This window comes from Rhineura floridana, chromosome 7 (genome assembly GCF_030035675.1).
Source record: "Rhineura floridana isolate rRhiFlo1 chromosome 7, rRhiFlo1.hap2, whole genome shotgun sequence".
In the NCBI taxonomy this organism is placed as follows: Eukaryota; Metazoa; Chordata; class Lepidosauria; order Squamata; family Rhineuridae; genus Rhineura; species Rhineura floridana.
The window spans coordinates 147,707,299-147,732,147 of NC_084486.1; the positions used below are offsets into that span (position 1 = coordinate 147,707,299).

At 44.9% G+C, this 24,849-nt stretch overlaps 1 protein-coding gene across 1 annotated transcript in view; it reads right to left on the reverse strand.

Moving 5' to 3' along the window:
- The window catches only part of DIS3L2 (DIS3 like 3'-5' exoribonuclease 2), a 322,655-nt gene that overhangs the window by 179,735 nt on the left and 118,071 nt on the right, over positions 1 to 24,849 (reverse strand).

Consider the following 24,849-nt stretch of genomic DNA (forward strand, 5'->3'; position numbering starts at 1 on the left):
AGGGACGATGGCAGCTGGAGTCCAACAATTTCTGGAGGGCCGCAGGTTTACCACCCCTGCTCTAAGGAAAGGGTGGGGAGTCCTCCCCAGATACCAGCAAGATATAAACTAAGAGACAACAACAATTCACTAACTGAGTTGAGGGAAACCAAGCTGAGTATATCAACTTTTACAAGCCACCCTTTAATTTGGCAGGAGACAAGGTTGGAACTACCAAAGCAGGCTGTTGTTGCCAATCTGACTAAAAGTCACTTTTGCAGGAAATCAGGATCTCACCATCTGGACTGTTCCACTGAGTGGGTGACAGTCAGAATAGAAACCCGATCCACCTTCTGCCTACTCATTTGAAAAGCAGGGTGTGCTATCTATTGTCTCAAAGAAGGCCAATTTTCAAAAGGAAGAGCCCAGGTTGAATAGCTGCTGACCTTTAGTTAAAAAAAAAAAAAAACAAGGGAAAGATATAAATGTTTTACTGAAGAATATGGTCCAGGATGCCACAAACACTCTGGCTCCATCTTCACTAAACATTTAAAGCAATGTTATACCACTTTAAACAGTCATGGATTCTCCCAATGATAGCTGTAGTTTACTAAGGGTGCTGCAAGTGCATCATCTCTGCTATCTTTTCGGCGCCTTTTGAAGACTTTCCTCTTTCAACAAGACTTTTAGGCTGAGACCTATCCCAGTCTGTGTCTGTGTCTGAATTGCTTAATATGCTTTTTAATAATGTTTTTAATAATGTTTTTAACCCTTTTTTAAAGTTGTTGTTTTAAAATGTTTTTAACCATTTTTTAAAGTTGTTGTTTTAAAATGTTTTTAACGCTGTTTTGTTTTAATGTGTTTTAAGATGTTTTTATGATGTTTTAAAGTGTTTTTAACGCTTTGTTTGCCGCCCATGGGTTCCTGCTGGGAGGAAGGGCGGGATACAAATTCCCAGAGTTCCCTGGGAAGAGGGACTGACTGTTAAACCACTCTGAGGACTCTAGCTCTGTGAGGGGAATAGGGGCTGTCTCCTAACATCTCAGCATCCTCAGCAAACGACAGTTCCCAGGGTTCTTTGGGGGAAGGCATGACTGTTTGAAGTGGTATAGTACTGCAGTGGGGGCCTCTGATGCCAAGCAGGGAGAATCCCACCCAAGATGGCTGTCTGTCTCCTACTGTACCCTGCTGCTGAAGGTGGGGTCTCTCCTTTCTTGTACTTCTAACCTGCCTTTCTTCTGAGCTCATAAAGCAGGGGTGAGAAACCTGTGGAGGCCTCCAGATGTTGCTGGACTCCCAACTACTACCACCCCTGACTATTTGCTGCACTAGCTGGCGCTGATAGGAACTGGGGGGGCAACAACATCTGGAGCAGCAATGGGGAGCCTGTGGGAACCCTCCAGATATTGCTGGACTCCCAGCTCCCACCAGCCCCAGACAGCATGGCCAATGGTCAGGGATGACGGGAGCTGGAGTTCAGCAACATCTGGAGGGCGGCTGTTCTGTCATTCTCCAGAAATCTCCTGACCAGGCAGCTGACTGGGCCAGGACTCCTTAGCTTTGGCAGTAGAGCTGCACCATATCCCTTGAGACTGGAAGCAAAAGAGGGAAAAACTTGAGCTGCAAAATGGTAGCATTCGAACTCAGAAGCCTCCGTTTTCAAGACCGCATGCTAAACCTCTGAGATACGGTTGAAGGCCCAGTGCTGATGGATTAATAGCAGGGTGGGGGCTGGTGTGTGTGTGTGAGGCTGGAAGGTCAGCAGCAGTGAGGAGCTTAATGGAAGTTAACTGCCTGTGTCTATGAACCCAATTTGTTATGTTTGTTACCACAGTACAGTAGGGCCCCGCGTTTCAGTGGCCTGCTTTTCGGCGTTCCGCTAATACGGTGGTTTTCAATTAGAGTAAGGCCCCACTCATACGGCGCTTGTTCCGCTTTTACTGCATTTTTCGGGCATCTGGCGCCATTTTATTGATGGAGTTCCGCTTTTGGGGGGGTTCACTTTTAGGTGGGGGTCTGCAACGTAACCCGCCGTATGAGTGGGGCCCTACTGTACTAGTATGTTTTATCCCCTGTTGGAAAGGTGTAGACAGCCAAGTGCTGCAAAGGTGATTAGAAACAACCACTGTGGTGCATATGACCAAAAACATTCCAATCACGTGTGTTTTCTACTTCACGTTTGAGGCAGAAAACATTGGAATTAAGATCACACAAACACATCCGCTGTGTAAACTGTCCATAAGGCATGGGTGTGTGTGTCTTGAACCAGGGACTCTGGCAGTGAGACACAGGCTCCTTACTTACAAGTAGATCAGTGCAGCACCCCCACTCTAGATGGCCAATGGGCGTATTGCAGCTTTCCCTACAACAAGGAGCAGGTGGCCATAGTAGCATCATCATTTTTTAATTGGTGATCACTCGTGGCTGAGTAAGATTGTCTTCCAAGATAAGGTCTTTAACAGTGGGTCCGTAAGTGACTGTGGAGGCCAATTCTGGATCCACACAGCTTCCCACAGTGAGGACATAGGTTTCCAGATGGGAGATGGTCGTGATGAGGATTTGTTTGAAGTGCCTTCCACTTAGCTCGTTTGTCCCATTCGCCCTGTATTCGTGCTTCTTAGAAGTCCATAGCACCTTTGATAATAGCTGACCTCCATTTGGGAAGTTCATGGGCCAAGACTTCCCAGTTCTCGATGTCCATGTTACATTTTTTTAGATTCGCTTTAAGAACATCTTTAAACCTCTTTTGCTGTCCACCGATGTTCCGTTTTCCATCCTTACGTTGGGAGTAAAGTAGCTGCTTTGGAAGACAGTGATCAGGCATTCCCAGTCTCTGGCCTGACCCCGCAGCTTACTGCTCTGTGTGAGCAGAGCTGGCCATAGACTGACTGAAGCCCTGCTTGAAGAGTCTCTGTGGAACTGCCAGCTTGCCTATTTGCCACCATCACCACCACCACCCCAGGATGTCAGCCATGAGTGACTGAGCAGAGCTGCCCTTAGTCCCAGGGTGGAACGAGAAGTGCAATTTAGATGGCAAGCTCTTTCAGGCTATGCTACTCTGCTCAGTTCCATATATGCCGGTCCCTGCCCCAAGGTGTTTACAGCCACAAAAGAAAGGCAAGCAGGTAAAAAGAACTTTGGAACATTCATCTACACTGGAGCAACTTAGCATGGTTTCTGGATATAAACTGGACTTCAAAAAATCAGAATGGCTGGGTTGTAATTTAGATAAAAATATAAAAGATAAAATAGCAAAATTGTATGGTATTCCATGGAAAGAAGAAGCACAGATCCAATACCTTGGAATATAGGTAAAACCATCCTTAGAAGAATTAGTTGAATATTATCATTATAAACTCATGTAAGAAGTTATGAATAATTTGAAAGACTGGGCACATCTAACAATATCCTGGCTAGGAAAAAATAATGCTATTAAAATGGCAATACTACCTAAAATTTTGTTCTTGTTTTTAAATATTCCATTGCAAGTACCATTAAACTTGTTGGTAAAATGGCAAAAGCTACTAACCAAGTACGTATGGAATGGAAAGAAATCTAGAATCTCTGAAGGAATGTTATTCAGATCTTTGGATGAAGGAGGGCTGGTGTTTCTGTTTGTAGAGAAATATTATGAAGCAGCCACGCTGGCACATATAAGATTCTGGTACGAGTCACATAAGTCACTGGAGACTTCCGGTTCCAGTTGACGGCGTCGGGTGAGCTTTTTCTCCTCGTCACTAGCTTTTGCTAGTTTTATTTTCCCTAAACAACTATCTCACTCTGGCTTAAGTCGAGAGACTTCATAATAACTTAATGCCTTTCAACTCCTAATTTATTAATTTATCAACTTAACTGGTTGAAGAAACATGCGGGGTTAAGTGTAAATTAATTGGCGTCCTTGAAACTCTACACACCATTAGATAGCAGACAGCAAAGAGCTACATTTTAATCCTTTATATTTCATTGGGAAATTATAGCCAGATAATGGTGCTAACAAAGAAAGAGAGAAAAGCTCTCGGATTTCCCCCTCTTCTCGAAAGCCTGCCAGGAAAGGAAAAGAAAAAGAAGAAACAGGAAAAGGTTCAGAAGAAATCATCTCCATCTCCAAGGCTGGCTAATAACCCAATTAAAGAACTAAGGGGACAGCAAAAAATCACGAACTTTTTTCCAAACAAGCCACAGTATTGTACCGAATGGGATAGCCGGCAGGTTGCAGCCACTCCCTCAGACTGGTCTCTTCCCCTTAAGGGCTTTTCCCACAGCTCATGGAGGGATCCATCTGCCGTGAACCTGGCTGATGAAATAGAGTTGGCTGAAAGCCAGAATTTGACAAATGGAATTTCTCCAAAAGGGGCCAGCTACGTAACGCCTATCAACGTTTGCGAACAGCCTACTGATAATTCCTCACAGGAGGCTACTGACTTGCCACACATACCTTCCACAAAGCCTGTATATCTCATTATATGGGGGTGGGCTTTTCCCCCGGACGGCCCCTAGACCAGGTTGACAACCCCTCTTTGAGAAACGATCTTTCCGGACAAGGCCTGTCCCTAAGAGACTGGATGCTTATGTTGACATCAGATTTGGAGCATGTTAAAACATATTTGAATGAATGCAATTCACTTTTGACAACTTTAGTCGCTTTGCAACGAAAATCTCATCCCCCCATTCGACTACTGTGCATGCTCAATCGGCAAACCCCATTGTATCTGTAGAGCTACCCCGCCAAAAGTCTACTCGGACTAAAAAAAGGCAACCGGTGCCCTCTATAAAAAAGAGTAAAAATATAAAGTCATATAAAACACCAAGGAGTAATAGGATGAACTTTAAATGACTTTTCAGCTTGTTGAATAATCTCACAGAAGAGGATCGAACAAGGTCAAGATTGATACAGGACAAACATCCTCCCAAGGACTGTTCTTTGGTCCCCATCGTAGGAGGACCCGACCCCCCTCCTCTGCCGCCAACTATAAAAGAATTAAGTATTGACCCTATCCCGAGTCTAACTCGCTTTACTCCCCTCCAGGACCCTTGGCAAGAAGTACTAGAGGGCGGGCAGACAAAACAGAATACAGAGCCATCGGTATCAACGCCTCGATGGAATCTTGTTCTGAATAGATGCAAATTGGTTTTTGGAAATTACCCTAAGCCGTGGGGTTATACTTCGCCAGATAATAGAAGACGCCATTTTATAGACATTATAAGTAAAGTGACGTCATTGCCCTTAAAAATAAATGATATCATGCAGATAGAATACTTCTACTATAATGATACCAGGGCTAATGCGGTGGTCACTTTTATTTCCCAGGAGGTAGCTAATCAAATATGGCTTAGAAAGGAATCATTGTCTAAGGTGGATATAGTAACTTCAAGATTTTTTTGAAAATTTAGCACCTCCTATGGGACTAACTACTCATCTCTACTTACCCCAAAGAAGAACGTATCCTCCGGCCCGGACTAACCCTAGCCTGTTGATTGACCTGGATTGTCGGGATCAAGCTGGAGGAAAGGAGGAAACCATCATAGCTCCGGAAAGTGGGGCTCAGAGTAAGGATTTGGGGGCTTGCACCTGCACTTCGAACAATGACTCCTGGATGACAGTTCCGTTGAACTCTAACGGGACGACTAATTTGAATTATCCGGAGGCAGTAATTGGGGGAGGAGAAAGGCCAGTGTATTGTCCTTGGACCACAAACAAATATCAACTCGTGAGGAAATCCATCGGGAAGGGTGGTTAGATGACCTTAAGGAGAAAGAAGAACAAGCTTTACTCCAGTCATTTAGCCATCTGCCTGCGAACGAACGGGACGGTATTTTAGATAGACTTGTCCAACTCATTCTGCGTTTATCTGCTATCCATGAACAGACAAAAGGGGATCCGCCCACTCCTTTACAAGGAAGTCTTGAGGAGACGAACGAGTTGGAAGAACAAATCCTCAAGGAACAAATTACAAACCCATCGCAAACAGGGCCACTTCCACAACCACCATCACATCGAGCCAGTTCCCCCCTGATGCTGTCTTCCACCGTTCGAGTAAAGGATGGTAGTAACAGCTTAACTACAATGGTGGACGTAATTAATTCAGATTGACACGTTACGATTCTCTCCTGGAACATAATGGGATGGACTAACAAATTTAAAGAGGCAGATCTAACCCCTTTTCTGTCTAATTTTAAAATCGTTTGTCTCCAGGAAACTTGGGCGACACCAGACTTACCTGTGTTTTTAAATGGTTTCCGAGCTTTTACTCTCCCCGCGATTAAATACAATTCCAAAGGCAGAGGTAGCGGGGGCCTCTGCATTTTTATTTCCGCAGATTTATCAGTACATGTTCAAACCCTAGATCCAAAATGTGCACATTATGTCCAAGGTGTGAGGATAACAGGCCCCTTTACTGGTGCCTTAATTATCGTAAACGCCTATTTTCCCCCTACCGCGGCCAAAAAGCTAGCACCTGGTTGTATATGGGACCAATTATCAGAGTTTCTTTCATTCCTAGATTGCCAATTCCCCTCTTATAGGGTAATACTCTGTGGAGACTTTAATGCTAGGTTGGGGCCCGGGTGGATTGAGGGACCCTCATCAAACACCAAGGCCCGATCTCCACCATTCCCCTGAATGCTAGGGTCTCTCAAGACCAATTAGTTAATAAACAAGGCTTGAGGCTAGCAGAACTCATCCAAGTACATCACATGGAGTGTCTACATGGTTCTGCTGCAGACTTGACCAATGGAGCATTGACATACTTCTCACCCAGGGGAGCTAGTGCGATAGATTTTACGTTTGTCTCAAGGGCGTTAGTCCCAGAAGTTTGCAAGTTTGCAGTGCTAGACGGAATCGAAAGTGATCATTTCCCTACTCTAACAGCTTTGAGTCTATGCCAGTCTCTGCCACCCCTGGTCTTACCAAATTTGGAGGGTTTTCAAATAGCCGATCGCAGAGTACGATGGTCCCCCAACCTGTATACTTCTGCTTTGCAATTCCTGGTTAGCAATACTTTGCTCTCACTTAGGCAAGGAATTAGGGACATGGAGATTGATGCCCTCGACTCTTACCAGCGTATTCTTCTTCTTCTCAAACCTCTGTTGACTCAAAAGGTTTCCCACAGGGCTGCTCGACCTGTGAGTACGAGATGGTTTGACTACGAATGTAAAACTGCCAAACGCCAATTAGTTAATTATGCAAGAAGAACAATAAGGGATCCAATTACTTTCAGTCACGACCATCTTGTCCACCTCCGCTCCTCATACAGGGCCTTACTAAGACAAAAAAGGGCCCTGTTTATAAGAGCACAATGGCAACAGCTTAACCAAGCGATGCTGGACGGCAATGAGCGCTTGTTTTGGGATATGGTAACAGGGGGAACCGGAACATTCAGACAGCTCATAATTGGACAAATCCCCACTTCTGAGTGGCATGATCACTTTACCAAGCTGTACTCAGTTCCGGTTTCCATTACTGTTTCTCCCTTGCTCTTTAAGGAGGCGGACCTTCCCAACTGGCCCCCGGTTACAGAAACACAAATTGAGGCACTTATCTCTTCATTAAAAAGGGGTAAGGCGCCGGGGGAAGATATGATACCACCTGAACTTTTTACTAACTTTATAGATTGGTGGGCACCCATTCTGGCTAAATTGTTCACTAAGATTAATTCCACGGGTACTATGCCGGAGGCATGGAAGCAGAGCATTGTTGTCCCTATTTTTAAAAAAGGAGAGAAACATGACCCAAATAACTATCGGCCCATCAGTCTCCTAGATGTGGGAGCTAAGTTATATAGTAAATCTCTTCTGCTTAAATTGGAAGAGTGGGAAGCAGCTAATGCGGTTATATACCCTGAGCAAGCAGGATTTCGGAAAGGTCAGAGTACTATTGATCATTGTGCCACTCTTCACTTCCTAATTAGAAATTCGATGATGGGGCCCACAAAGCATCTTTATGTTGCCTTTGTCGATCTGGCGGCTGCCTTCAATTCTATCGATAGAGAACGTTTGTGGGCTAAGCTTGCTTGCACCAACATCGATAAACGTCTCTTATATTTAATTAGGGAATTGTATTCCAACAACAGCATGAGAATAAGAGTAGAAAGCAATCTAACAGAACCTATTTTAACAAACAAGGGTGTAAAACAAGGGTGTAAAACAAGGCTGCCTTTTAGCACCAATTTTATTTAACCTCTACCTAAATGACATTGTTGCTGAATTAGCGGGCCCAAAATTCTTTCCCCCTTCAACAGGAAACAGGAAGGTCTCTGTGTTATTATATGCGGACGACATGATTCTCTTATCTCTCACTAGCATAGGCTTAAGGAGATTACTAGCGAACCTTGATGTGTACTGTAAAAAGGAACAACTACGAATAAATTACCAGAAAACTAAGACAATGGTTTTTGGGAGAAGACATTGTAACCATAAATGGACCATTGGGAAACAATTAATAGAACCATGTCGTTCTTATAAATATCTAGGGATCCAGTTCCAAGATACCCTCTCTTGGAAAAAAACAAATCGCTACCATCAAACTTACAGCTACTAGGTCTGCAGGGGCAATCCTTAAATTTTATAGGACTGCAGGGGGCCATCTTGTGGCCCCTGCCCTGAAAATTTTCCAGAACAAGGTCATACCGCAGATCCTCTATGGGGCAGCCATTTGGGGATGGGAGGCTTCTTCTTTTCCCTCCTTAGAACCCGTTCAAAATAACTTCCTCAGACAACTTATGCGGTTACCACCTTCCTGCCGTGTTTTTGAGAGCTGAATATGGTCTTCTCCCTGTTAGCGCTCGAATTCATAACTCCATGCTGACATATTGGACCTCGCTATCAAATGCCCCAGCAAAGATATTGGTGAAGGCCTGTTTCGATAAGGCCATGACAGATAGTTTCTGGAATTCCAAATTTTTTGACAATATACCATCTATATCATATCACAACTCAACCCGCTCCCTCGCTGAATAGGTACAAAATCCGAGAACAGTTAGAGCAACATTGTGTATGGATGGACAGATGAGTAATCTCTAACTCTAAGTTCTCTAGGTGGTATGGCATGTTCAAACTCGATCACCTAAGGGCAAACTATTTGTCTCATTCTCTACCTGTCCATCTAAGACATGCTTTTACAGCCCTTAGATTTCAGACAATGCCAACTGCCATCATGTCTGGCCGTCATCACCAGATCCCATGGAGTCAGCGGTTGTGTATATGTCAATCAGGAAAGGTGGAAGATCTACCCCATTATTTACTTGATTGCCCACTTTATGCTCATCCTAGAACTAAATTCCTCGATATCATAATTAAGTGTCACAGTCTAGCTTCAGAAGGAAGTCAGTCAGAGCATCACAGGTAAAAGGTTGGGTAGAACAAATAATCTCCTTCCTCCTAGCTGATAGCGATTATAGAGTCACATACAGGGTGGCCCTCTTTGCCCCAGCTGCACAAAAGTTGAGGGCCAAGCAACTAACAGATCTGGGGTTTTAGGGTTAATAGAGATTTTAAAATTTTAATGTTTTCCCTACAGTGTTTGTATTTGAATGTATAAAACTTTTATGATTGTTGCGATGACCTATGGTCCGGCAATCAGTTTATTGAGCATAAAAAGAACTTGAGCCTAAGTCACTGGTGCTTGAACAACAGGGCATAACTGTTGATCTAAAAGATATGTTATGGCACCATAAGAGAAGAGATAAAGAATGGATTAAACAAAACCTCTGTGCGAAAAATTTATATAGTACCTGGAACAAATATAAAAAGAAAATAAGGCTGGGGTTATCTCCATGCACAGCGATATATTATACTGGAATTATAGATGTTACTATTTTGGGAAATGTTTGTCTTTGGGGAAAGTATAAAATAACTGAGATAGGTAAACTAGTGAGCAATGGAACTGTTAAATCTTATGGAGTAATTGCTGATATGATGGAACAACGCGATCTTCCATATTTTCAGTATCTCCAACTTAGGAACATTATAAATAGCATAATGGTCAGATTTGGTTCTATATGAGAATAAATAGAATTTGAAAGTATATTAACAAAAGGAGAAACATCCAGATCACTGAGCGGAATATACAAGATAATTATGAATTTTAATTAAATTCCCAGGGCAAGGTGTTGGCCCAATTACTCTATGGTTTTCAAATATGCATTTATAAAGTTTTTCACTCCCTGGAGGCAATACAGTCCAAGTTTCTACGTTCCATTTTTGGTGCCCCACGTGACATTCTCAATTGGAATCTGGGCTGGTTTCTTTTGAAGCACAAGTATGGCTAAACGCGTTAAGCTTTTGGCTCAAGCTAAATTTTAGACCTCAAGGACTAGCTCCCCTGATTTTAACAGACAATCTGACCTCTGGTTGGGCAAGTATGGTTAAGAAAAAATTACATCTTTATGGATTTTCTCCCTGAGCTCTGGTCCAGCTGGGACATATAAAGGCCAAAGAAACTATTAAGAACTGGATTAGGGATGTTGCCTTACAAGAAGACAGAGCCCAGGCCTCGCGTTACCCGTTTCAGGTGAATTGTAATAAGAATTTTGCACCTGAAGCCTATCTTTGTGACCTACAGATTCCTAAGTATCGTAGAGCCTTTACTCTTTTCATTCTTTACCATCAGCCTTGTTGGAGGGAAGATACTTCCGTATGTTGCGCTGTGTGTAATTTGTGTGCTTAATTGCGTTTAAAACAACACCACAGCAGAATAGTTAACAGCAGATGTTGAAATGCGAGTGTGCCAGCGTGTGCGTGCGTTTGCCTAAGAAAGCAGGCTTTTACCCTGCATCAGCATCACTGAGACTTGAGACTTAGTAAAATAAGAAAAACTACTTTATTTATAGAAATACATAGTAGATAAAAAAGGCAAACCTAGTTCTAACTAACTAAGTTGGAGGTGTAACACCCAGGTGCGGGAGTTAGCCTCATGCTAGGAGAGAGCAGAGACAAAGCAATGTCTCCTCTCTCCTGGACAGCCAGAGAAGAAAGGGATGGAAAGAGTGGAAGGAGGAGGGGCAGGTAAGGTTCCCTAAAGGCGTCACAGTCTAGCTTCAGAAGGAAGTCAGTCAGAGCATCACAGGTAAAAGGTAAACAAGCCTATTCATCTGGAGGACCCTAGCTCTATCTCCCTTCTGGAGCACAAATAAAAGAGCAAAACAGGAGTTGCTCTTGCCCCACTTCCAACACCGTATTCCTTATTCCCAACGCATCTGCCCATGTAAATTGGGTGAGGTTGAATAAATCATTCACGTCCCGTTACACTGTACATATTATAAGGACGTATGTTCCTTTTATATTGCTCCAATTTTAAAAAATTTACCAGGTAGATCTGACACATTTTATACCTCCTTTCTTCTCTCAGATTTGAGAAATGAAATAACTTTTAAAGTGGCAAGGTTTTGTGTTTTAGCATGTACTATAAGGAAACAGATGGTTAATGCATCTTAACATTAGTATACTAGAGTTTATTTTATTTTTTACGTTTGTTTATATATAAGCTGTACAATTCAATCTGTTTATTTGTTTATATTAGTTACTGTAAACCACCCAGAGACCTTCGGCTATGGGGCGGTATACAAGCAAGCAAGCAAGCAAGCAAGCAAGCAAGCAAGCAATAAATGCAATTCTTCTCCCTTTCTGCATTTAAATACTTGTATCTGTATGGCTGGTCATTGGCCGTAAACAATAGAGTAAGTAATTAATTTTAATTAAATACCAAATGTTTATTAAAAGAAAGAAACCTGGGACATACTATACCTTTAAATATTTGGAAGTGGCAGTGGAAAATCCCTAAACAACCTGTGAGTGTTTCACTAAAAATAAAAAATTCTATAAATTTCTGCTCAAGTGGAAACAACCACAGAGAGATTAAATTGAATCTACCCCAACAAGTATTATCACCTGTTGGAGATGTAGAACCTTTCATTATTATCTTATTTTGGTCCTGTCCAAAAATAACATCCTTTTGGAATGAGGTGCTTTATGGAATCAATCCATCTCTTGTTTGGCCTTCCTCTTTTTCTACTCTCTTGTTTTTCCCAGCATTATTGTCTTCTCTAGTGAATCGTGTCTTCTCATGATGTGTCCAAAGTATGATAACCTCAGTTTCATCATTTTAGCTTCTAGTGACAGTTCTGGTTTAATTTGTTCTAACACCCACTTATTTGTCTTTTTCGCAATCCATGGTATGCGCAAAGCTCTCCTCCAACACCACATTTCAAATGAGTTGATTTTCCTCTTATCCGCCTTTTTCACTGTCCAACTTTCACATCCATACATAGAGATTGGGAATACCATGGTCTGAATGATCCTGACTTTAGTGTTCAGTGATACATCTTTGCATTTGAGGACCTTTTCTAGTTCTCTCACAGCTACCCTACCCAGTCCTAGCCTTCTTCTGATTTCTTGACTATTATCTCCATTTTAGTTAATGACTGTGCCGAGGTATTGATAATCCTTTACAAGTTCAATGTCCTCATTGTCAACTGTAAAGTTACATAAATCTTCTGTTGTCATTACTTTAGTCTTCTTGACGTTCAGCTGTAGTCCTGCTTTTGTGCTTTCATCTTTAACTTTCATCAGCATTCATTTCAAATCATTACTGGTTTCTGCTAGTAGTATGGTATCGTCTGTATATCTTAAATTATTGATGTGAAATAATGCTAATTGTTTTATATGATTTGTTTAAGTAATGTTGTTTTTTTCCATTTCTTAACATTATTATTAGACTACCAGGATATGATACTTAAAGACTGGTTAATTTATATGAGTGATCTGATTTGTGAAAGAAGTGAGTATTTTGGGACATGTTATGATCCTTCAGCATGTATTTTGTATATCGTGTGTGTGCATGCGTGCACGTTGGTATGCCTGGTATTTTTAAACAATAAATGTAATTTAAAAAAAAAGAAAGTTAGTTACTAGCAAGTAGGCAAGTTAAATGGTCTTTCAGACTGTTCAGATATTCTCAACACATGAGGAAATTACAGCAGGGTGTTCTTGTCAGTAAAAGTAATATTGCCAAACAAAAGGTAGAGCATCTGTTATGTTGTAATGGCTGACACAACAATTATCTCAATACAAAAGGATGAGGAGGCAGAAGAGGAAGAAACTTGACCAGAAGAACGAGGCCACCTCTCCCAGAATCCTTCCACAGAAGAGCCATGGAACTTGCAAACTGTACTAAAAAAGTACTGAGACTCTCGCTAAAGACTTCACTGGAAAGAGCACACATTTCCACAGGCCCAAAACAGGCTCAGCATGGCAGCCATGTTTGTTCCACACACACTGAGCACATAAAGAGTTGTGGGAGTGGTTCATTCAGGTGAGGGGAAGCAAATCCTTCCGCCTCGCCTTCCTTCACAGGAGCAGCCCCCCAATGTCAGGTGACATGACCCCATGATACAACACATGCACAGTCTGCATCACAGTTTAAGAGGAGAGGAGAGGAGAGGAGAGGAGAGGAGAGGAGAAAAAAAGATGACCAGAGGGCCTGGCTGAAGGGGGCTCAGTCAGATCTTGGGAAAGTGTTGCAATGCAGGGCCATTGCTCACCAGTCTTCACATGCCTCAGCACCCTTGGGGTGCCACAATAATCCTGCACCGCAGCAAGAGACTGGCATGGATAAGAAGAGGAGCCCCGATGGAGCAGGCCAAAGTGGGTCGTCCGCCAAAGTGGGTCGTCCCACATCCTGTTTCTCATATGCCTCCGGGAAGCCCACAAGCAGGGCTTTCGTATCCCAGGATTCAACAAAGCGCCTGCCAAAGATTAAACAGGTGGCTCTCAGTGGCTACTATTCCCAGTGGGCCAGAAACACCATCCCCATATCATTGCATTTATATATTTAGAATATGCATATCCCATCTTTCAGCCAAAGTTTTCAAAGTGCTCGGGCAACAATTAAAGCATCTTCATTCTTAAAACCAATCTTAAAACCATTTCTTTCTCAAAGAGGACAGTCTGCAGCCATTACTGGGCAGATTTTATCAGTGGCTTCAGGCTTTCGAGCCATCCATAGGTGGGGGTGCTGGTGGGTCCATGGAGTGTTACAGGTAAATGACAGGGGATATTGCGGCTGCTGGGAGACAGAAGCTAGGCCACATGGATCACTGGACTTTTCTTATATAGAGGAACCACATTTGTACTCATTGCAAGCCCTGATTCAACCGAGGCTGGCAGCCAACACAACATCTCTTGGCTTACAGTGGTGGCGGGGGGATGGGGGTGGAGTAATTGTGTGACACATATCCAATGAGAACTGTGCAGAAGAGTTTGGAGCAGCGAAGGTGCAGGAAAAACAAATGGATGTAAAGGAAACCAGGAGAGATCCCAGGCAGCTGAACTAAGAGGTGAAGGCTGATCAGGGGACTGGAAACCAAGCCCTATGAGGAGAGACTGAAAGAACTGGGCATGTTTAGCCTGGAGAAGAGAAGACTGAGGGGAGATATGATAGCACTCTTCAAGTACATGAAAGGTTGTCACATAGAGGAGGGCCGGGATCTCTTCTCGATCGTCCCAGAGTGCAGGACATGGAATAATGGGCTGAAGTTGCAGGAAGCCAGATTTCGACTGAACATCAGGAAAAACTTCCTAACTGTTAGAGCTATACGACAATGGAACCAATTACCTAGTGAGGTAGTGTGCTCTCCAACACTGGAGGCATTCAAGAGGCACCAGGACAGCCATCTGTCGGGAATGCTTTGATTTGGATTCCTGCATTGAGCAGGGGGTTGGACTTGATGGCCTTATAGGCCCCTTCCAACTCTACTATTCTATGATTCTAAGTGCGGGGATGAGGTGGGGAGGGGCAGAGAAAGTAGTCGGCGGTCATTTGCCAAACCAGAAATAAACTATGCTGAACCTTTGCTGTTGTGGTTATCCAGTGACCATTCAATATTTCCACCCTGGGCAGCACTGTGTTTGCAGTGGGAAATTTACTATGTTAGCTTGGGCAGGGCTTGCTAAGCTTATCTTACTGTGAAAACACCCTCCAGCAGCTCCAGCCCAGCAAAAAAACCAGTGCTTAATCCCCTTGTTTCCCTTTGGGATGATTACCTGACAAAACCAAAAATTGTTACAGCTTTGCTGAAAAGAAAATTAGGCACTAATGGCAAGAAACCTCTCCAATTAGTTCTGTTATTACCAGCAAATTAGATCCAGCAATTGCAACATTAGCACCCCTCCGAGACAGTAGCTTTCGGAGGCCTGGTAGCTGCGTTTTAGCCAGAAGCTCCTCCTCCCGGTCCAAGATCTCTCTCTCTCTCTCCTTGCACAAAGTAGATTAACCAAGACAGCTGAAGTGGCCAAAATGGGCCCTTAAAGCCATCAGATTAAAACACTTATTAACCATGACAGATCCAAAGTTATTTTTTCCAGGACTGCTGCAGCCACTGTGGAAATTTGTGACTCTTTCCAAGAGGAGCACAATTAATGTTAGCAATTCCCACTTCCAAACGAAAATATATTGTGTTTTCTGATGTGTTTAAGACGCACACACACGTACAGCAAACAGTGAGAAAATGCATCTCCCAAAATGGGTGGAAAGGAAACCAATGAGGAGATCATCCTTAATCCAGTTACAAAATCCTGGCGAGAATAATGACTGCGTTTGTCTCAGATCCAAGCTTCCTTTTTTATGCTGTACCTGGTGCTGTTAATGCCACTGGGTTAAAAGGAGGGGGGCAGGAAGCAGGGCAGTATGGACTCTGTACTTACGCAAATGCTATAATGTCAGGTGGCAACAGAGATGTGGGTATAGAGGCAGCCACAGGTCAGGAATTTCTTTAACTTGGATTCCTGCATTGAGCAGGAGGTGGGACTTGATGGCCTTATAGGCCCCTTCCAACTCTACGATTCTATGAAAAAGAGAGGATGGCTCAGGAAAGGCTCGGCATCCCTACCCTTTCCTCCCCACCCCACCAGGCTCCCCTCTTCTGGGCAAACTGGTGACCATCGCTAACCTCTTGTGGAAGTGAAATAAGAACATCAGAGGAGTCCTGCAGCTGGGTCAGGCCATTGGCCCATCTAGTCCAGCACCCTGTTCTCATAGTGGCCAATCACTTGCCTGAGGGAAGCGCCCAAGAAAGACCTGAGTGCGGAGAGCGCTCTCCCCTCCTGCAGTTCCCAGCAGCTGGTATTGAGAAGCATGTTGCCTCCAACAGTGGAGGTAGAACATAGCCATCATGGCTAGTAGCCACTGATAGGCTTATACTCCACAAATTTGTCTAATCTTTTAAAGCCATCCAACTTGGTAATCCAAAGTGCTGCCACCACCTGTCTCTCTTGCTGATGCGCCCACTCCCATTCCTCCGTCACTGCCACTGACGACAATGGTGCTCTTTCTAGTAGGTCACCATGTGGGCTTCCACTCACACTTGGGGCTTTAAAAAGCCAGAGCTCATGAACAGCTACACCAGAGGTGGGGAAGCTGTGGTCAGCCCAGGGACCAAATGCAGACCTCCAGGCCTCTCTGTTCGGCCCTTGAGACTCTCACTTGGCAACTCCCCATCCCCAGGCCACAACCCTCTCTGCCCTTGCTATATGCTCTCTTCAAGGGCTTTTGCCTGCCCAGAAATGTGTCTCTGCAACTGAGGCAATGCCTCTTGCTTGCCTTGATGGAGAATGGGAAAATGTCGTTGCTGCTGGTGATAAATTAGTTAAGCAGCACAGCAGAGTAGCAGCGGTCTGAAATGCGAATGTGCCAGTGTGTGCGTGCGTTTGCCTACGAAAGCAGGCTTTTACACTGCATCAGCATCACTGAGACTTGAGACTTAGTAAAATAAGAAAAGCTACTTTATTTATAGAAATACATAGTAGATAGCAAGGCATACCTAGTTCTAACTAACTAACTAAGTTGGAGGCGCAACGCCCAGGTGCGGGAGTCAGCCCCATGCTTGGAGAGAGCTGAGACAAAGGGATGTCTCCTCTCTCCTGGACAGTTGGAGGACAAAGGAGTGGAAAGGGTGGAAGGAGGAGGGGCAGGTAAGCTTCCCTAAAGGCATCACAGTCTAGCGACAGAAGGAAGTCAGTCAAAGCATCACAGGTAAAAGGTAAACAAGCCTATCCATCTGGAGGACCCTAGCTCTATCTCCCTTCTGGAGCACAAACAAAAGAACAAAACAGTAGTTCCTCTTGCCCCATTTCCAACAGTCGTGTGCATGTGTAGAAACCTCTCTGTTTTGCATTACTGAAAGGTAGTCTGCAGCACAACAGCCCCACCCACTTTTCCCTCTGCCCCTGCCCACCACTGTCATGTGGCCCCTGCAAGGTTGCTCACAAGGGAATGTGGCCCTTAGGGCTGAAAAATGGCACCCCACTTCTGAGTTGCACTCACATTCAACGTTTTATCAGCCAAAGAGAAAGGGCCCTGAGGGGAGCAGAGAAAGGGTGCAGCGGCAGCAGCGAGGAGTCGAGAGGAAGATGTGCATGAGCAGCCCCCCCTCAAAAGCACCCCACTTTGCATCCCTTGCTTCTACTTGCCCAGAGGCAACTGTGGGGCAGGGGGCACGGTTAAGAACAGAACACTGGGCTGGACGGACCATGGGTTGGACGCAAAGCAAGGCAGCTCTTCTTGGAAGCTTCAAGTTGATGATGGAGCGTGGTGGTGAAAGGGGGAGGGCCTGCTTAAAAAGGCCCTGGCTTTAGAAGCTAAGCAGGTGGCTAAGAGAAGCAGAGCATCATCTGTAGTTGCCACCACCCACTCACCAACCCGCACCTTTCATTTCCCAAAGGGGCCTAACCAAGGTCATCTTTTACTGGTGTTAAGTTAGTGAAAAAGTAGCCAGGGAGGGAGATTGTGATGCTGGGAACTTAGTTCATTTGTGTCTCATTGGGCTGTGGGTGAGGTTGGCTTCTTTTGTTTTAAAGGTAAAGGTGTCCCCGCACTTGTATTGTGAGTCGTTTCCCACTCTTAAGGTGATGTCTTGCGACATTTACTAGGCAGACCGTATATATGGGGTGGGATTGCCAGTTCCTCCCCCAGCCTTTCTTTACCCCCCAGCATATGCCGGGTACTCATTTTACCGACCACGGATGGATGGAAGGCGCTTTTGTTTTAACTGCACTTATTGCCAGTTTGGGTTTGTTTTTTTAAAATGTGTTGGCTACCTTGAGATGCTTTGGGTTAAAACCCTACACAGTTTTAGCCCAGTCTATCTGAAGGAGCGCCTCCAGCATCGTCAGGGATGCCGCTCAACAAGATCAGCCTCAGAAGACCTTCTCTCGATCCCACCGGATAAAACAGCTAGACTGGTGAGGACTAGAGAGAGGGCTTTTTCAATAGTGGCCCCCACCCTGTGGAACTCTCTCCCAAATGATCTCCGCCATGCCCCTTCTATGATGAGCTTCCGCCGGGCCTTGAAGACCTGGCTCTTCAGGCAGGCTTTTGGGGTGGGTTAGGTTTTTACTGTTATGGTTTTAAATTTTAACGTTTTAATGTATTGTTTTTTAATCTTGTACGGCGCCCAGAGTGGCTGGACAACCAGCCAGATGGGCGACTAATAAATTTAATAAATAAATAAATAAATAAATAAATGAACACTACGAGAAAAAGAGAACTAGAAGGTAATCTCTCAGGGTTCAGAGTGGGTAGCAAAAGGGCCATGACCAAGGACTTCATCAAGGAAGCGGACGTTGCACATAGCACAAATAAGAAGCTACGTGCAGAAGTCAGCACAGGATGAGACAGGGCACGCAGCTCTTCACTCGGATGCTTTAATTGCAACTGCACTCAACCTTAATTCAAAAGGTGAGCCTGTGTTGTATGGCCTGAGACTCCCACGTGCAGAGGACAAGAGATAGATCCCTGCAGGTCACATAAGGTAGCAGACCAACTTCCCGTTGCAGTGCCGATATGGAAGTTCTCTGTGAGACAGCGTGTCTCCTGGGCAATTTGCAAACTTCCACTTGCAATGTGCAGCTGGTAGCTAGTCTTTGCTTGATACATAAACCTTGGGTTTGTTTTGAACACAAGACCAAGCTCATATGTCTAAGCTTCTCTTTAAGACGTTAGGATTCCTCCTTCATCAGTGGCCACATTCCATGTTTCAGAGATTCCCTGGCGAGATTGGACTTTCCAGCTTCGCAGTCGTTATAGGGCCAGAGGGCTGCAAGCAAGCCAGTACAGCCAAGACTAGTGAGCAAAATATGAAACATCCTCATTTGCAGAACCAGGAAGCAACAAACAAATGCATTTAACTGCACTGTCCTCTTACTTAGAAAAGCAGAAATGTTTCTCAGGTAAAGTTTTGGCTCACCTTGCCGGGAATTGCCTGCCCTGTGGGTCCAGCAGAGCAAAATGCAACCTTCCTGTTTGTGTATCTTCGGGGGTGGGGGGAAAAGAGAGGGAACGCCAGCCAAGCCAGGCTGTAAACAGCATATACCCGAAATGTTTCATAACACCTTCGGAATGTTCCTCAAAAAAAACCAAAAGGCAACTTCCCTGACGGTGTTTCCTTCCAACACTCTTTTAAGAAACCCCACCTTGCCATGGCTGTTTTTTCCTGGTTCCTGAACTTGCTGCACCCATCTAGCTAAGAGAAGTTACGGGAATGGGAAGCCCTGGGTGAAAACACAAGCAATATAGATGAACGCCAGGTAGGCTGGAGATTCTGAGGACGAGGTACATCTCACGATGGGGATAAATCCAGACACCTGAGTCAGCCTTACTGCAAAGGATACTTGCAATAGCCCCTTCAGGAGTGTTGTTTCCCTCCAATCTTCCTTTCTATGTTTTTTTTTTTAACTCCCAATTTCATTTCATTTTCATTTTTCATTTAGAGCAAGAGGCTCATTTTGACTCTTCCCCTTATTCTGGTCCAGCCCTTGAAATCTCACTTAACTAGCCTCTGGGATCTGAGGTTTCACTAGGTACTCTCCACATTAGGGATGGGTGAGAATTTCAATTCAGTTTGCACTTCAAGCAGAATTTATCAAATTCCCACTTTCTGAAACAATATGAGAACCGAAACACAGCCGTCCTTTGAAATTCGCATTTATTAGAATATTGGGATGCACTTTGCCAACTAAACAACATTTACAAAAATGCATATATTAGGGGAAAGTGTGCATAAAAATGAATATATGAGTGAAAATAACATGCAGAAAGGCATGAAATGATGAGAAACGGCTTGCAAAAATGTGTACCTTTGCCAAAACTACCTACAAAAACGTGTTTATTTGGAGAAATTCACACTAAACGGTGGAGAATTTTCAGGAGGGTTTTTTTTAAAAAAATTCGCAGATCACTGTAGAAATGTAGAGAACTGAATTTAACTTTAGAAAAGTGAGAAAGTGAGAGAACCGAAACAGACAGATCTTTCCATCCCTAGTCACACACTTCCCTCAACAGTAAGGATCAGAAACTTACTTGCCAATGTTTTTTAAATGGGCAAGAATGCATCTGTTACCAAACACCATGCTCACCCACCTCAGTTACAAATATGCAGAATGTGTAAGATCTTGTTGCGGTGTCACACACATGCCCTTTATATAATATTCACCACCACCACCAGATGCAGTGATGGATGTTAGCTTGGATAAGCTTGCAAACAGCAGTAGGGAACCTGTGGCCTTCTAGATCCAATTGGACTCTCAACTCCCACCAGCCCTGGCTAGCACAGCCAATGGTCAGGGATGATAGGAGTTGCAATCCAGCAATATCTTGAGGGCCACAGGTTCCCCACGCCTGCTTTGAAAGGAGTTTAGGCAAATTCTGTTGTGTAAATTTGTATAGATATTATCAGAGATCGTCAACGGTCCGAGATGTGTGTGTGCCAGTGTGTGCGGCTACCTAAGTGGCAGGCTTTTACCCTGCATTGAGATCACTGAGACTTAAGACTTAGTAAAATAAGAAAAGCTACTTTATTTATAGAAATACATAGCAGATAGGAAAGGCATGCCTAGTTCTGACTAACTAAGTTGGAGGCGCAACACCCAGGTTTGGGAGTTGCCCTAATAGCTCAGGAGAGAGAGCAAAGACAAAGATGTCTCCTCTCTCTCGGACGGTCGAAGAAGAGAAGAAGGAGAAGGAGGAGGGGCAGATAACCTTCCCTAAGCGCATCAGTCTGCAACGGAAGGAAGTCAGTCAGAGCATCACAGGTATAGTTAGTCAAGCCTAGCCATCTGGAGGACCTTTATCTCCCTTCTGGAACATAAGCAAAAGAACAAAACAGGAGTTGCTCTCTCCCCACTTCCAACAAATTCATGGCGGAGTGCTCTGTCAACCGCTGCTCGTCACAGTGCCCATATGCAACCTCCGGATACAGAGGTAGTTGCCACTGAATGCTAGATTGTGGGGAGCAAGAGTGGAAGCGGGCTTATTGCCATGGGCTCCCCAGAGGCATCTAGCTGGCAGCTCTTAGGTTGTTCAGCACTCTCAGTTACTTTAGAGCTCAGCCTTTGCCCTCCAGATGTTTTGGACTACGACTCCCATCAGCCCCAGCCAGCACCGCCATGTGAAGGCTGCTGTAGCAGATCATGTTGCAATGGCTGGGGTGTGGGGTACAGCTGGCACTTGGGTTTAGGGTTAGGTGTATTAAATGTAAATATATCACTCTTCCATTTAAAAAATCCCAAAGCATTTAAACATGCAACAACAAAAATCACAAAAACACTAAAAACAGATTATCATTGCCACTGCCCTACTGATCAAGAAAAACAAAATATATTTGTCGGGCACGGAAACAATGACAAGGTTGGCACCAGGCAGGCCTTCCTGGGGAGACCATTCCATAATGGGAGGGGGGCTACTACAGAAAAGGCCCATTTTCTCATTGCCACCCTCTGGGCCAATCAACACACACATACACAAACTAGGCCAAAGAGGGCTGGTAAAAGGCCCCACCCCACTCTCCCTGGGAAGCCTTGCTTTTAGTGCTGAGAGTCACAGGTAGGACTGGTTCTAAAGGGCGGCCAGGTGGGGCATCAGCCGAGGGCCCCTGCGCTCCCTGTCCTCAATCCGCGGCAGGATTGCTGCCATGGATAGCAGGGCAGGAGCTTCAGAGCCACCCGCCATTCCCCTGCTTCACCTACCTTTCTCTCTGCTTTGTTTTGAGGCTGCGCGCACTGTGCACACAGGTTTGCCATCAATCAAGATGACGGCCGAGGTTTCCCTAAGGGGCTGAAGCCTCTGCCACCATCTTGGTTGATGCCACGCACGCGTGCTACACGCACACATTGCTGCCATCAACCAAGATGGCAGCAGAGGCTTCAGCCCCTTAGGGAAACCTTGGCCGTCATCTTGATTGATGGCAAACCTGTGCGTGCAGTGTGCACCGCCGAAAAAACAGCACAGAGAAAGGTAAGTAGAGCGTGGGAATGGCGGGTGGCTCTGAAGCTCCTGCCCTGCTATACATGGCAGCAATCCTGTCGCGGATTGCGGACGGGGAGCGCAGGGGCCCTCGGCCGGTGCCCCACCTGGCCGCCCTTTAGAACAGAAGGGGAGTGCTGGGGCCCGGGGCAGGCTGGAGCCCAAGGGCCCCAGCATGCCTGAGGCCGGCCCTGGCCACAGATGCAATATCCAGCAAGATGTCATTTTAGATTAATGGGAGCGGAGCACCAGCACACTCACCCAACTACATCTCAAACCTTGAAAGTTTCAGAAAGGCAAGAAGATTATAACTGAAAACTATTACGGTGTCTCTTTCACTTATATCCACAGCTGTTTGTTTCAAGTCAGGTCCCTCTGAACAAGCCAGAGTGTACAGCATTTTTTCATTCAGGAGATACATATCAGAGTTTTTTTGTATGCGTGTATATGTGTGTATTGCAGCAGAGTGCAGGAATAACTGGTCTGGTAGTTGAAAGAATAAAGAAACCTAAGGTTTATTACTACAAAAAGGTAAAGGTTTAGTATTACAAAAAGGTAACATGGAACAGCCATATGGCCTGCGCTCAGGGAGCCATTACTAACTGAGAACAAAGGCAGGAAGAGAATGGAGGAAGGGGAGGAGCAAAACCAGCAAAAACAACAAACTATTTAGAGGAGGAACCTGTAGAGGGAAGAATAACTTTTCTATTGTCTCCAATTGGTTCAGATCACTTGTAATATGCGTTGGTGCTTTACTCTCAGTAATACAGAGAAAGCAAATACACTTATTTGGCAAGAGCAGATGCTGGCAAGGTGGAAACATTTCACTTACTTTATTTAGACCTAGAGCCAAAAAGATCGCTGCTCTTGGCTACACAGTAACTGCTCCCAGGTGTGTTGCAACAAATGGCTTCAGAATAGGACTGCATCTGAGCTCATCTAAGCTTGCTGCATACAAAACCCTGGACACAGCATCTTCTAGGCCTCCCTCGAACGTGGGCAGATTGAAAATTTGAGGTTCACTGAATTCTCCGCATGCAATGCAAACTTAGGCAGAGGGGCCCACTCAGCTGCAGCACCTCCTTTTACCAACAGCACGATACCAAGCGGCAAGCACATCTATATCAAAGCTTGGCTACCCGAGTGGCATTAGTCATGTCTAGGAATGCTTCCAAGGATACCCTACAAGCAATTTGTTTATGCTTCAGGTTTCCACAGAATAGAGGGGATTTGTTGTTGTTGTTTTTAAAAAATAAATAAACTCAAAGACCAAAATACTGGATTCCCCCAATCTACTGTTGGGGAAGATTAATCTCATCTCCTTGAAAACGACATTTTGCAAAATACACCACCCGCATTACATCCATTTCATAAATGTCACACTGAAGCAAGCCGCCACAGGAGACCCTTGGCATCAAAAAGAAATGGTGAACAGCTTATTTTGAGAGACATGCCTTGTTAAATATTGTGCCTTAACTGAAAAAAGAAAGAAAAAGTGCAAAAGCTGGAAGGAAGGACTCCAGGGATGACGTAGGGCTAAGGGGCCTTGGAAGAGGGACAGACAGTGGAGAACACAGTGGAGTGTGCCACCCTCTGGATGCTTCTGAGGAATTACCCTGGAACTTCCAGCGCTTCTGAGCTTTTTAATTCAGGCTTCACAACCATCCTGCAGGTTGTGGTCCTATTACCTGCTCTACACAGAGGGGTCCTTTAGAACCATTCCTAAAGCAAAACCAACTAAAAAACAGGGGTGGCATAGCTGGTAGGCAAAAAACTCCAGGTAACTGATTGATTGATTGATTGATTGATTGCTGCCCTGGGCTCCTGCTGGGAGATAGGGCAGGATATAAATAAAATAATAAATAAATAAATAAACTCCCCCACGATTCAGCAATCCAGTGGATTCCATTAGACTCTCGGGGTGGACCATCTTAATCTGTCCACCACCCTCCCATGGGAGGATTGGAGCCGTAAGTCTAAACTTCACCAGGAAGTGATCTGACGATGACAATGGGGTGACATCCACCACCACCCCATCTCCAGACCACCCCTTCCTCCATCTGGAGCAAAAACCAAGTCGAGGGTGTGCCCTGCCCTATGTGTTGGGCCAGTGACAACTTGCAACAGCCCCATGGTCGTCATGGAGGCCATTAAGTCCCGAGCCGGAACACTAGAGGCAGCCTCAGCGTGGACATTGAAATCACCCAGCACTATCGTTCTGGACTCCTCCAACACCACAGCCGAGACAGCCTCCGCCAGCTCAATGAGAGAAGCAGCCGGGCAGTAGGGTGGATGGTACACCAGCAGCAACCCTGGTTTACTGTCTGCTTGTCCTGACACCAGGTGCACACCCTCACAGCCAACTCCAAGACAGAGTGGTTTCCTGATGACAGAGATGGAATTTTGTAGACCACAGCAACTCCTCCCCCTGTCCCTGCAGCCTGTGCTGGTGTTGCACTGAGTATCCAGGTGGGCAAATCTGGGTCAGATCAACTCCTCCCAGCTCACCCACCCAGGTTTACTGTCTGCTTGTCCTGACACCAGGTGCACACCCTCACAGCCAACTCCAAGACAGAGTGGTT